Raw genomic sequence first — 12,713 nt, 5'->3', positions numbered from 1 at the left:
TTATTCTCAGCCTGTGTCCCATGCACAAAAGTAAATCCCAAATTTTTCTCCTGAACACTCACAATTCATATCTACAGATTCTCTTCCCTTTGTTTTCTGGATTTCTGGTGGATGACCTTAAGTCCAGCCCGAGAAATGTAGGGAAATGGCTTTATCAGCCCCAAGCACTATGCAGTGTAAGGGCCTTCACAGAGGGAGAAAGAGGAGGGTCCTCATGGTCAAGCTGTTTCTGTCACCAAAACATCCCTTCTGTCTTCTTTTTGTGTGTGTACTCCATGAGCTGCAATGAACATCAGAGGCTTCAAAACAAGCCCACACTTTTCCCCAATGAGAGGAGGAAGCCCCTTGGTTGAGGGAGAAGCAGCTCAGACACTGCTCCCTGCATTGCTGTGGGCTCACCCAGTGACTGACCCTGCCCTGACTCCACCCGGGCTGGGGCCAGGGCATGTGGATAAGGTGCCTGGGTGGCCGGTCCTGAATCTGGCTAAATCGCGCTGCCAGTAGAAGCCAAGCCTCCCATGGGTAAGGCTTTTAAAAATGGGAATAGGGCTGTGTCCTGGCTCTGAAGTCACTGCCTGTCTGAGTCTGTGGACACAGCTCTTGGAACACAGCACAGAGGACAGTGAGTGATGGACACTTGGAGAAATAAGGAGATTAACTCACAGAAGCTCTCTATGGCAGGGAAGGAACAGTGACAAAAAGTGTGTATTTATAGAGAGGGTAAGAGTACCAGACACTATACATCTGAGACTTACTATTAACTGTTTCTAAGCGTGCAATTTAGTGTTGTGTTACTATCAACACTATCCATTTCCAGAGCTTTTTTTATCGTACTATACTAAACCTCTGAACCCAATAAATGATAACTCATTCCTTCTCCCCTTAACCCGTGGTAATCACCATTCTAATTTCTGTCTCTATGTAACTGACTATTCTAACTATCTTACATAAATGGAAGTATATAATAATTATCCTTTTGTGTCTGGCTTATTTCACTTCGCATAATGACTTCAAGGTTCATCCATCTTGCACCATGTGTCAAAATTTTATCCCTTGCTAAGATTGAAGAACATTCCAAAGTATGGATATTGCTTTTTGTTCATCCACTTATCTTTCAATAGACTTTTCAGTTGTTTCCACCCATTGGCTATTGTGAGTGATGCTGCTGTGAACATCAGTGTACAAATATCTGTTCAAATATTTTTCAATACTTTTGGCTGTATGTCCAGAAGTAGAATTGCTGGTTCAAGTGGTAATGCTTTAATGTTTTTAAGAAACTGACATACCATTTTCTTTTCTGTTGTTGATATTCAGACTGGGTCTTCTTCTGTCACCCAGACAGGAGTGCAATGGTGCAATCTTGGCTCGCTGCAACCTCCACCTCCAAGGTTCAAGTGATTCTCATGTCTCAGCGTCCTGAGTAGCTGGGATTACAGGCGCCTGCCACCATACCCAGCTAATTTTTGTATTTTTAGTAGAGATGGGGTTTCACCATGCTTGCCGGGCTGTTCTCAAACTCCTGACCTCAAGAGATTCACCCATCTCGGCTCCCAAAGCGCTGGGATTACAGGCATGAGCCGGCCGTGCCATGCCATTTTTTCCACAGTGGCTATAACACTTCCCATTCCCATCGGCAATACACAAAGAGCTTCAATTTTTCCACATACTTGAAAACACTTGTTTTGTGATGTTGTTGTTCATGTTGTTTTTATCAAAGCCATCCTAATGTGTGTGAGGTCGTGTATCACTCTGGTTTTGCTTTGCATATCTCTAAATATTAGTAATATTGAGAATGCTTGCATGTCCTCATTGGCCATTTGTATATCTTCTTTAATAAAATCTCTCTTTCAGTCTTTTGTCCATTTTTTAATTGGGCTTTTGTGTTTTTGCTGTTTTTGATTTGTAGTGTTCTTCATGTATTCTGGAAATTAATCCCTTATCAGATATATGATTTTCAGATATTTTCCCTATGTCATAGTTGGCCTTTTTACATTCTTGATAATGGCCTTTGATACATAAAAGTTTTTAATTTTCATGAAGTCCAATTTATCCCTTTTTTGTTGCCTATACTTTTGTAGTTATAACTAATAAATCATTCTGAAATTCAATATCATGAAGCTTTTCCCTTATGTTTTCTTCTAAGAGTCTGGTAGTCTTCACTCTTCCATTTAGGTCTTTGATCCATTGTGGGTTCATTTTTCTGTATATGGTGTGAGGTAAAGGTTCAACTCATACTTGTCCATGGATAGCCAGCTTTCCCAGTATCACTTGTTAAAAAGACTGTCCTTTCCCCATGGAATGGTCTTGGCACTCTTGACAAAAATCATTTGGCCATATAAGCAAGCTTTCTTTCTGGGTTCTCTATTCCATGTCATTCGTTTCTATGTCCTCCTTTATGCCATTACCACACTGTATTGATTACTGTAGCTTTGCAGTAGATGCTGAAATCTGAAAGTGTGAATCCTCCAGCTTCCTTTTTCCTTTTCAAGATTGAAGTTTTTAATTCCATCTTGCACATGCTGCACTCAGATATTTTTGAAGGTTTTGGGATGTGAGAAAGGCTGATTGCCATTTTCTATGACTTTAGAACTTTTCACCTTTTCATAGTTGCATCTTTCTCCCAGTGTCTCAGTTGTGGCAGCCATGAATGGCCTCCATGGCAGGGACTTGACTGACAGAGGGCCCAGGTCAGGGCATTCCAAATTCACCTTATGTATGATAAGTCTATCATGTATATACTTATTTATATATGATAAAATTGGCATTTATATTACATATGAGAATTTTATATATAAATGGCCTACTGTTTATGTGTTACCTTTTTTCATAGATATGGAAATATGTATATATTTTAAATTGTTATATATTCTATATTTTTAGATTATTATATATTGTATATAAATATATATAGAGAAATATGTATATGCTTTTTCCATTTATATATAGAGAAAGAGAACACATAAAACACTAGGAGGCTGTGGACACAGCACATGGCCACAGCACAGAGGACAGTGAGTGACACAAACTTGGAGAAGTAGGGAGATTTGGCCATGGGAGTTCTGCATGGGAAGGAAGGAAGGGGCAGTGACAAAAAGTGTGTATTTATAAAGAGGGTAAGACTACCAGACACTACATACATATATAACTTATGTCAATTTTATTATACGTAAATGTCCTCGTGTTTTATGTGTTACCTCTTTTTCCATATACATATATGGAAAATATGTATATGTTTTACATTATTATACATTTTATATTACATATTTTATTATATATATTACATATAAATAAGTATATGGAAATATATTTTTTCCCTATACACCTGAAAAAAGAGGTAGCACATAAAACACTAGGACATGGTTACTGGCTACATGTGGGAGAGACAGAAAAAAGCTAAGTGCAAAAAAATCAAGACTGGTATGTTAGTTTATGCCCACTGAGATGCATCCAAGATGAGATTAGACATGCAGGATAATTTATTAGGAAAAATGCCTGGGAGGGAAGGTGGGGCAGGCATGAAAAAGTCTGGGGAGCTTTGGGACCACTATGCAAATCTGATTCCTGCGAAGGAGAAAGAGACAGAAGATTTAGCTACAGTTCAAAGAGAGCATGGGAAAACTGATGGGGAGTCTTCCCACCAGTCACCCAGGAGAATAAAACAGAGTCTCATAGAACTGGGCTTGCCTTCACATCCCTGCTGGGAGCTTCAGGAAAGTGAGGACTCTATGCAAAGTAGGTTGTCAGTTTGGAATGCACTGATCTGGGCCTTCTGTCAATCAAGTCAATTGATTATTAATTAATCAATTATTAGCTGAGAGTGCTGGAATTACCTAGGGAAATTTTTCAACATATATAAGCCTATACTTTCTCGGTCCTATTCATTAATGTGCTCCACCAAGAACTCAGTAATCCTCTTGAGAAACACAAACTACCATGGAGACCTGACAGAGTCTTATTCATGCCTACCACAACTGACACACTGAGAAAAAGATGCAACCATGAAAGGGTACAAAGTTCTAATGACACAGAAAATAGCAGTCAGACTTTCTCACATCATAAAGCCTTCAAAAATATCTGAGTGCAGCATGGTCAGGATGAAATTGACAGAAGACTGATCACTAACCTAGAAACACATTGAGAGAGAAAAAAACTGCAAGAATATAGTTGGCTAATCATCTACCAGCAACCCTCCCACAAAATTAATGTAATCCCCGAAGGAACAAGTAGAAACTACTTCATACTTAGTGATGGTTCCTAAGGTACCACCCTGTAAAATAACATCACCTTTATTCCTTCTCTTCTTTTCTTTCCATGACAGATACTTCAGTACAAGGAAGTTCTCCAGGCCTTTCAGGTAGAGCCACTGTCAGCATCATGATTGGAGTACTGGCCAGTGTGGCTCTGATCTAGCAGCCCTGGTGTAGTTTATTTCAGAAAGACTGGCAGGTATGATGGCCTTTCCTTTTGTCCTGTTTCCTGCAGGGCTGACTGCCATGCTTGGGAGAGGGAAAGGACTTCTTTGTCGGTATTTGGGACTGGACCTCCTCCTCCTCCCACTAAACTCCTGCTTCTCAGCACTTATTCCTGCAGGTCTCTTCTCCCCTGTTCTTCATGCTCCCTGTACCCCACTGTCTCCTACAAGTGATTATCCTCAGCCTCTGCTCATTTGTTTCCCAGATTCAATACCTTATAAAACCCTCTTGATCCTTTTTGTTAACATCTCTCACTTGTGTCATTCTCTCCATTCCCACAACCTCAACAACTGCTAGAGGTATTGCTTGACTTATCTCCAGTCTTTGAAATCTTCCTTGTGTATGACTACCCTGTTACCTTCCTAAGTTCCAGTTAACTCGCCTATTCAAAAATCTTCAGGGATCTACTCTTGTCTATTTGATAAGTTCACATTTCTTCTCTTTACTAATTTTTATTGCTTCCATTCCTTCTATTCTCCAGTATAATTCCTCCATTCTAATTAAATCTCTCTTTCTACACATCCCTTCCCCTCCACCTGATATACACATAGAATGCTTAGTTCCAATGCTATGGCTAAAAACAGGGTGACCTCCCATCTACCATCTGCATTATGGGCTTACCCATACCCTTCATCACAAGCAACCTCTGATCTCTCAGAGAACAATGACTCCAGCATTAATGCGTAAACCTGAGACTCAGAACACAACCTACATGTGATTGAGAACATTTTCCTGATGACCAACTCATATGTTCATGAAAGATACAGAAATGAAGAAGGCAAGGTTTCTACCCCAAGGAACATAAAGCCTAAGATAGATGATAAGACCCAAAAAATAATTATAATACCAAAATAGAAAAACATGAATGCCACAAGAAATCAGAGAAATCTGAGGGGAAATACAGCTACACATTGGAATCACCGGAAAACGTTTTTTTAAATGGATGCCCAAGCCCCACCCATAGGATCCAATTTAATGGTCTAAAGCGAGACTCAGGCATTGGTAATTTTTAAGTCTTCCCAGGTGCTACTAATGTGTAACCAGGATAAAGAACAGCTGTTCTAATAGGAAAAACTTAGACCTAAATTCATGATTATTAGCTGGGAGTATTGGAATTATCTAGGGAAATTTTTCAGCATACATGAGCCTATACTTTCTTGGCCCAATTCATTAACGGCCTCCACCAAGAACTCAGTAATCCTGTTGAGAAACACAAGCTACATGGAAAAGCCACTTTATTTGATATGTAAAATTATATGAAAAGCATTTTCAAATCATAAGTGGTAAAGGATGCTAAACATTCTCTGTGTTATATTTATGGATATGTTACTGATATGATTGTTCCAGAAATTGTATGAGATTCCTAGAAATTAAATATGTTATCAGCCATAATGTCATACACCACAGAAGTAACTTTTTATGTGAGCTGTGTTATCATAATGAATTCTCATCAGAGTTTTAACCATAGTCATTTAAAATTTTTGTCATTCACAGATGTTGTTTTTATTCTTCCTCAAAGCATTTCCAGTCAGCTACAGTCCAAAATTTCTTCCTTTTCAAGGAGATTTATGGAAAAGATGCTGACAAGTACTCTCTAATACAAGTTTCTGATAATTTTCACATTATACCACCGGACTGTCTAAGAACTTCCAAAACTTTAAGAAACAGGCTGATATCTTCATAAAATTCTCAGCCTAGACCAAGCAGGAAAAACATTGATTTCATTGAAAGAGTTGATAATAATGAGGATAATGTTTTTATGATTTTTGTTTGAAAGTTTGCTGGTTCTTTAAATGGTTTGTTTTCTAGATTTATGGAATTTTTTTCTTTTAATCTATCTATACCTCACAGCAGTTCAATAAACTATACTTCTGGGAACAATAATTGAAATATTTACTTTTGCTCTCTACCTGACTGCCCCAGAATTGGGCAACTATTCCTGAGTGTTGATATGTTAATGGTAATACAGATATTTACACAAGTACAGTAACAATCTGCTCTCTTTTTAACAGGACACATTTGAAATCATTGGTTATATTACCAAGGCTTTGACTGGGATGTTATATTAAGAATTTAGATAGAATGAACCAGTATGAACTGCAGGCAAAGTCTGAAATCAGCCTTGGTTTGGCTTCCTATTCTCAAGAGGTTTGTAAAATTTAATCTCAGATTCCTTAAAAAAACTTAGAGCAAAGAAAACTTTAAAACAGAGCCTACATGGTCCATTGCTACTCTTGCTGCACTTATGTAAACAATCAGACCACATTTGAAGAAACTCAACCTATTTTGCAAACAAACTTATTCTACTGAAATTATCATTGGTAAAACTAGAGATGCCCATAGAGACAAAAATTATGTGGAAAATAAAAACTGTAGTACACCGGTTATGAGATTGCAGCTCTGTTCATTGTTTCTGTGTTTTTATTATCCACCTGTAGACTGGACATTACCCTGAATTCTACTAGTTCCTCCAATTCCATCTTCTCCCATGGAACCTCAAAGAGCAAGACCCACTCTGTTCCAGAAGCCCTATAAGCTGGAGGTGGACAACTCAATGTAAATTTCATGGGAAAACCCTTGTACCTGATGTCTGAGCCACTCAGAACTCACCAAAATGTTCAACACCATAACAACAGCTGCTCAAACTGTAAACAAGGAAAACAAGTTGATGACTTCACACTGTGGACAGTTTTTCCCAAGATGTCAGAATAAGACTCCCCATCATGATGAGGCTCTCACCCCTCTTAGCTGTCCTTGCTTGTGCCTGCCTCTTTCACTTGGCAGGATAATGCAGTCATTAGAATTTCACATGTAGTAGCTTCTGAGGGTAACAACAGAGTGTCAGATATGTCATCTCAACCTCAAACTTTTACATAACATCTCAAGGGAAATGTGGCACTCTCCACCTCGCATACAGGGCTCCCAATAGAAATGAACACAGAGATATTGCCTGTGTGTTTGCAGAGAAGATGGTTTCTATAAAGAGTAGGAAAGCTGAAATTATAGTAGAGTCCCCTTTAAATCCACATTGTGTGGATGGCTCTCACGATTTCCTAAGAGATACATTGTAAAACGTAACAGTAAGACTGATTCTAGCAGAATAAAACATGTACCACATTTGCTAATACTGTTCTCTTAAAATAATTTTAATAGAATGGGGTGGGCCCTCCCATGTGTCCAGGCCAGGTCTCTGAACAGAATCCTCCATCTGCAGTAACAATGCCTAAGAAGATGACATGGACTTGGTCCTGATATGCAGCCATTCCTGTGTACCCTTCCCCTGCTTCAGGGCCGTACAAGCCCAGGGCACAAATCTTCAGCTGCAGAGCTGACAGAGAACATGAGATACCCAGCATCCCTTACCTTCTTCCAGTCCACTGCAGTGGCTACTGGCATGGCCCATTTATCCCTGAGGACACCCATCAGCTGACCCACAGTTTCAAAGAGTCAGACTTTCCTGGCTTCTCTGAGCCCCAGCTACTTTCACTCTGCTGAACCCTTCTCCTCCCCACAGGTGTCATTGCCTTAGCAGACACCTCTTTCAGCTGCAGCGAACAGCTAGGCCAAGACCCAGACCCCAGAGGATAAACAAGGATTTCAAAACCTACTGTGTCCAGTGGAGATGCCCACTTCTGGGCACCAAGCCACCCAGGTGCCGAGGCAAGAGACTGAGGGCACGAGCTGCTCCATTATCATAGAATATAAAAGAAGAATAGTTATACCACATATAGATCTTAGATATGATTATATACAAATATCATTAATCATTAGTTGGTAGCAATTTCTCTTTGTTCCAATATTATAATAATCCTCGCTCTATAATCATAACCTAGGAAAAGCCAGGCTATACAGAGATAGGAGCTGGGGAGACATAGTGAGAAGTGACCAGAAGACAAGAGTGCGAGCCTTCTGTTATGCCCAGACAGGGCCACTAGAGGGCTCTTTCGTGTAGCGGTAACGCCAGCGTCTGGGAAGATGCAGGTTGCCAAGCGAACCATGAAGTAGTGATTGTCTCAGTGTCAAGGGAAAACACCCGCTACTTAACCGACCAGGAATGGGAGTCTCCCTTTCCCCGAGGGAGTTGAGAGAAGACTCTACTCCTTCACCTCTTGTGGAGAGCTTGACATTAGTCAGGTCGACCCGCAGTTATCAAGAGGCCTAACCGTCTCCCTATGGTGCTGTGCTTAAGTGGTCACACTCCTAGTCCGCCTTCATATTCCATCCTGTACACCTGGCTCTGCTGTTTAGTTAGCAGTAGCAAATTAGTGAAAGTACTAAAAGTCTCTAATAAGCAGAAATAATGGTGTAAGCTCTCTCTCTGTTTCTCCTCTCTTTCTCTGCTTCAGCTGCCAGGCAGGGAAGGGCCCCCTGTCCAGTGGACACATGACCCATGTGACCTTACCTATCACTGGAGATGGCTCACACTGCTTATCCTGCCCCTTGTCTTCTTTCCAATAAATATCAGCACAGCCTGGCATTCGGGGCCACTGCCGATCTCTGCATCTTGGTGGTAGTGGTCCCCCGGGCTCAGCTGTCTTTTATCTCTTTGTCTTGCATCTTTATTTCTACAATCTCACGTCTCTGCAGACGGGGAGAAAAACCCACCGACCCTGTGGGGCTGCTCCCTACACCCACTGTACAGAGACATAAAGAAGTTGAGATGTGTACAACTCCCACAACAACATTGTATCCCAAAACAATGTCCTCTCTGCCCCTCATCGTGGAATTCACTGTCTCTCACCACCTGGGCAGGTGCTTCCAGGGTCTCATAATTCTTCCACAAGAGGCAATGCGCACTTTAACATAGCACTTCAGCAAATAAAGTGGTGACAGTTTACCTGCTTAGGTAAAGTTTCTTAAAGGTTCTCCCAAATTTCCCCCTGAAGAAGACAGAAAAGGCTCTCCCAATTGTGAAACATTGGCCTCCCCACCTCTCAAAAAAGTACCCCTGAATAGCCAAAAGAATCTTGCCAAAATAAATTGTAGGACTTGAACTTTCTTATTTGAAATCTCACAAAGGAGTACAATTATTAAAACACAAGTTGCTGGCAAAAGAATAGACATAAAGACAAATGGGATAGAATTGAGAGTCTAGAAATAAACCCTCACACTTATGGCCAATTACACTTTGAAGAGGGTGTCAAGACAGTTTAATGGAGGAAAAATTCTCCTTTCAAATCATAGTGTGGAAACCACTAGATAACCACATGCAAAACAGTGAATTTAGATAACCCTACCTCTCACCATATCAAACAATTCCCTAAAAAATTGATCAGTGAGTTAAATATCAGATATATAATCATTAAAACATCTTAAAATAGACATAGAGGTAAATATTGATGACCTCAAATGTCCAGTGGATTCCTAGATATGATACGAAAGCATGAGAAACAAGAAAAACAAGATAAATTGGGCTTTATCAAGATGTGAGCATTTTGTGCATCAAAGGAAATTATCAAGAAAATAATTAATAGACACAGATGAGAGAAAATATTTGCAAACCACATATAGACAAGTTTCATGTCCAGATAATATAAAAAACTAGCTACAACTCAATAACAAAAGGAGAAAGCATCTAATCTATAAATGGGCAAAAGACTCAAATAGACATTTCTTCAAAGAAGATATACAAATAGTCAAGAAGGACATGAAAAGATACTCAACATCATTAGTCATTAGGAAAACACAAAGTCAAAGCTGCAATGAGACACCACATCACACCTACAAAACTGGCTACCATTCTTTTAAAATGTTAAATAACAAGTAGCAGCATTATGTAGAATTTGGAATCCTCATACATTGCTGGTGAGAATATGAAAATGTACAGCCGCTAAGAGAAAAAGCTTTGCTATTCCTCAAAAAGCTAATCATAGAATTCTCATTTGAAACAACATGCATTCCTAAGTATGTACCCAAAGAATTAAATCCAGGGACTCAAACAGGTACTTGCATGGGAATGTTCATTGCAGCATTATTCACAAAAGATAAAATATGAAAACAATCCAAGTGCTCATCAACATATGAATAAATAAATATGGTGACACATACAACAGAATGATAATCTGCCATAAAGAGGAATGAAGCTCTGACACCCGCTGGAACATGCATGGACTTGGGAAACATTATGCTAAGTGAAATATGTCAGAAACAAAATAACATCATTGTATGATTCCATTTATATGAAACATCAAGAATAGGCAAATTCATAGAGACAGAGTAGAGGTGATCAAGGCCTAGGGTGGAACATACAGGGAGTTATTATTTAAAAGATACAAAGTTTCAGTTTAAAATGATAAAAATTTTCTAGGAAAAATACTGGTGATGGTAATTTAACACTGTGTGTGTGGTTAATTTCACCTGATTGTGCATTTTAAAGTGGTTAGAATAGCACATTATTCACAGAACTGTGAAAAACAGATTTCTATTATTTAATTCACCCAGACTAAGGTGTTTGTTATGGCAGCTGAAGCCCATGAATACATCATCTGACCCAGTGTTTCAGTGAAAGACATCAGGTTTTCAATCAAGTTAGCTGGAAGCCCCTGTCCCCAAGAGAACCAGAGGCCCCAAAACAAGAGCTCCAGCAGGGGCTCAACCAGCACAGGTCCCATAAGGCAGCCTCAATGTCAGGCCCTGGATGGCATGTGAGGCTACAATGATACAACCAGAACGTGAAAATGTAAGTATTTTTACTACTTACAGACACTAGGGAGCACTCGGCACACCTGGAGACTACAGACACAGTGGTCAGTGAGCCCAGGCAGGGAGGAGAGAAGAGACTGGTAATCCAATGGCTTTATTAAGTCCAGGGTGTTATCTGACAGGTTTCAGGCAGGGAGCTTTAATGGATGTGTTCAAAGCAAGCAGCAAACACTGGGACCAGGAGCTCAAGCTGTGACTGAGAGATGGTCACTTTAAATGTGAGGGCAAATGTCAGAATTATCAGTTTAAAGAAAGCAGCTGGAGAGAGGGGAACCCAGCACACAAAGAAGGAGAGATGCCTCTAAGATTTTATCTCTGGACACCAACTGGAGCCACTTGAACCAGATACAGTATTGAAAACTGCCATGGTGAACAAGCCCTGCCTCTGATTTGAGGCAAATAAACTTACACCTTAAAAAATGAATGCCAAGGCAACATGACACTATGAGCATCATGATATCCAGGGACACCAGCAGGGTGTGGTACTATGCCCTGGAGTCAGAATCCTGGGTTCTGGTCCCTGGGAGTGAGAAAATGAAAATGACTTGTCCCTGCCCGCCTGACGTTGATCTTCCCACCCTGCTGCTCCCTCTTCTGCTCCCAAGCCCACGTGCACTGCTCAGCCCCAGACATCACTGCCCCCAGGGTATACACAGTGCCGCCTACTGTACACAAACACAAACTCACAGAAGGTGACAGAAATCTGCGTTTGGGACATCTGATTGTGAAAGAGGGAGAACAGTGAACATAGAGCCACAGAGACTGGGACTCACGGGGCTGGAAGGTGATGGAGCTGTAACATAACATATGTGTGAAATCGTGTGAAGTGTGCAGATCCATGTGGAATGAAACATGCAGCCTGGCCTGGGATTGCTGCCGTTCACACTTCCCTCCCTGTCCACCAGAGGGCGACAGAGTCCCTCCCGGCCTGGAGCCTTCCCAGGGGATGCCAACCTCCCTCAGCGGAACCCACAGCCCAGCAGGGTCCACCCTCACCGGGGTCACTTCGGCTCAAGTCCTCAGTGCGCCCTCCATGTTCCCCACATGGACTCTGTCAGCTCCTCCCTGACCTGGCAGCCACCAACCTAACACCACTCCCCCTGTAGGTAGCTCCTCACCACACACCTGCTCCTTCCCTGGGCCCAGCTAAAGGCATCTCCCAGGGCAGCGCTGGTGCACGCAACGCCACACTGGGCGCTTTCCCCTCGTGAACTCCCTCCATCCTCATCAACTCTTTCTGTCACTGCTCCCTAAATGCCCGCCCCTGCTCCATCTGTCCTGTTCTCTGGGGCTTCGCAGGCGAAGCCTAGCGCTGACACAGATCAGCGGCTGCCTGAGGGCCCACAGCCTCCCCGGGAATCAGCCAGGCACCCTGTGACCTGCCTGCCCGCTGAACCCCTGGGGGCTTAGATCGTGTGTGATGGTCACACACAGGCACCGTCTGGGATGTGGCCACCTACCCCCAGCTGTCCCTTGGGAAGACAGACCTCTCCTGTGTGCTTGCGGGGAAAGGGGGGTGTTATTGCTCTTTGCACCCAG

The sequence above is a fragment of the Gorilla gorilla genome, chromosome 20 (genome assembly GCF_029281585.2).
Source record: "Gorilla gorilla gorilla isolate KB3781 chromosome 20, NHGRI_mGorGor1-v2.1_pri, whole genome shotgun sequence".
NCBI lineage: Eukaryota > Metazoa > Chordata > Mammalia > Primates > Hominidae > Gorilla > Gorilla gorilla.
Note: the sequence above shows the minus strand (reverse complement) of the source record.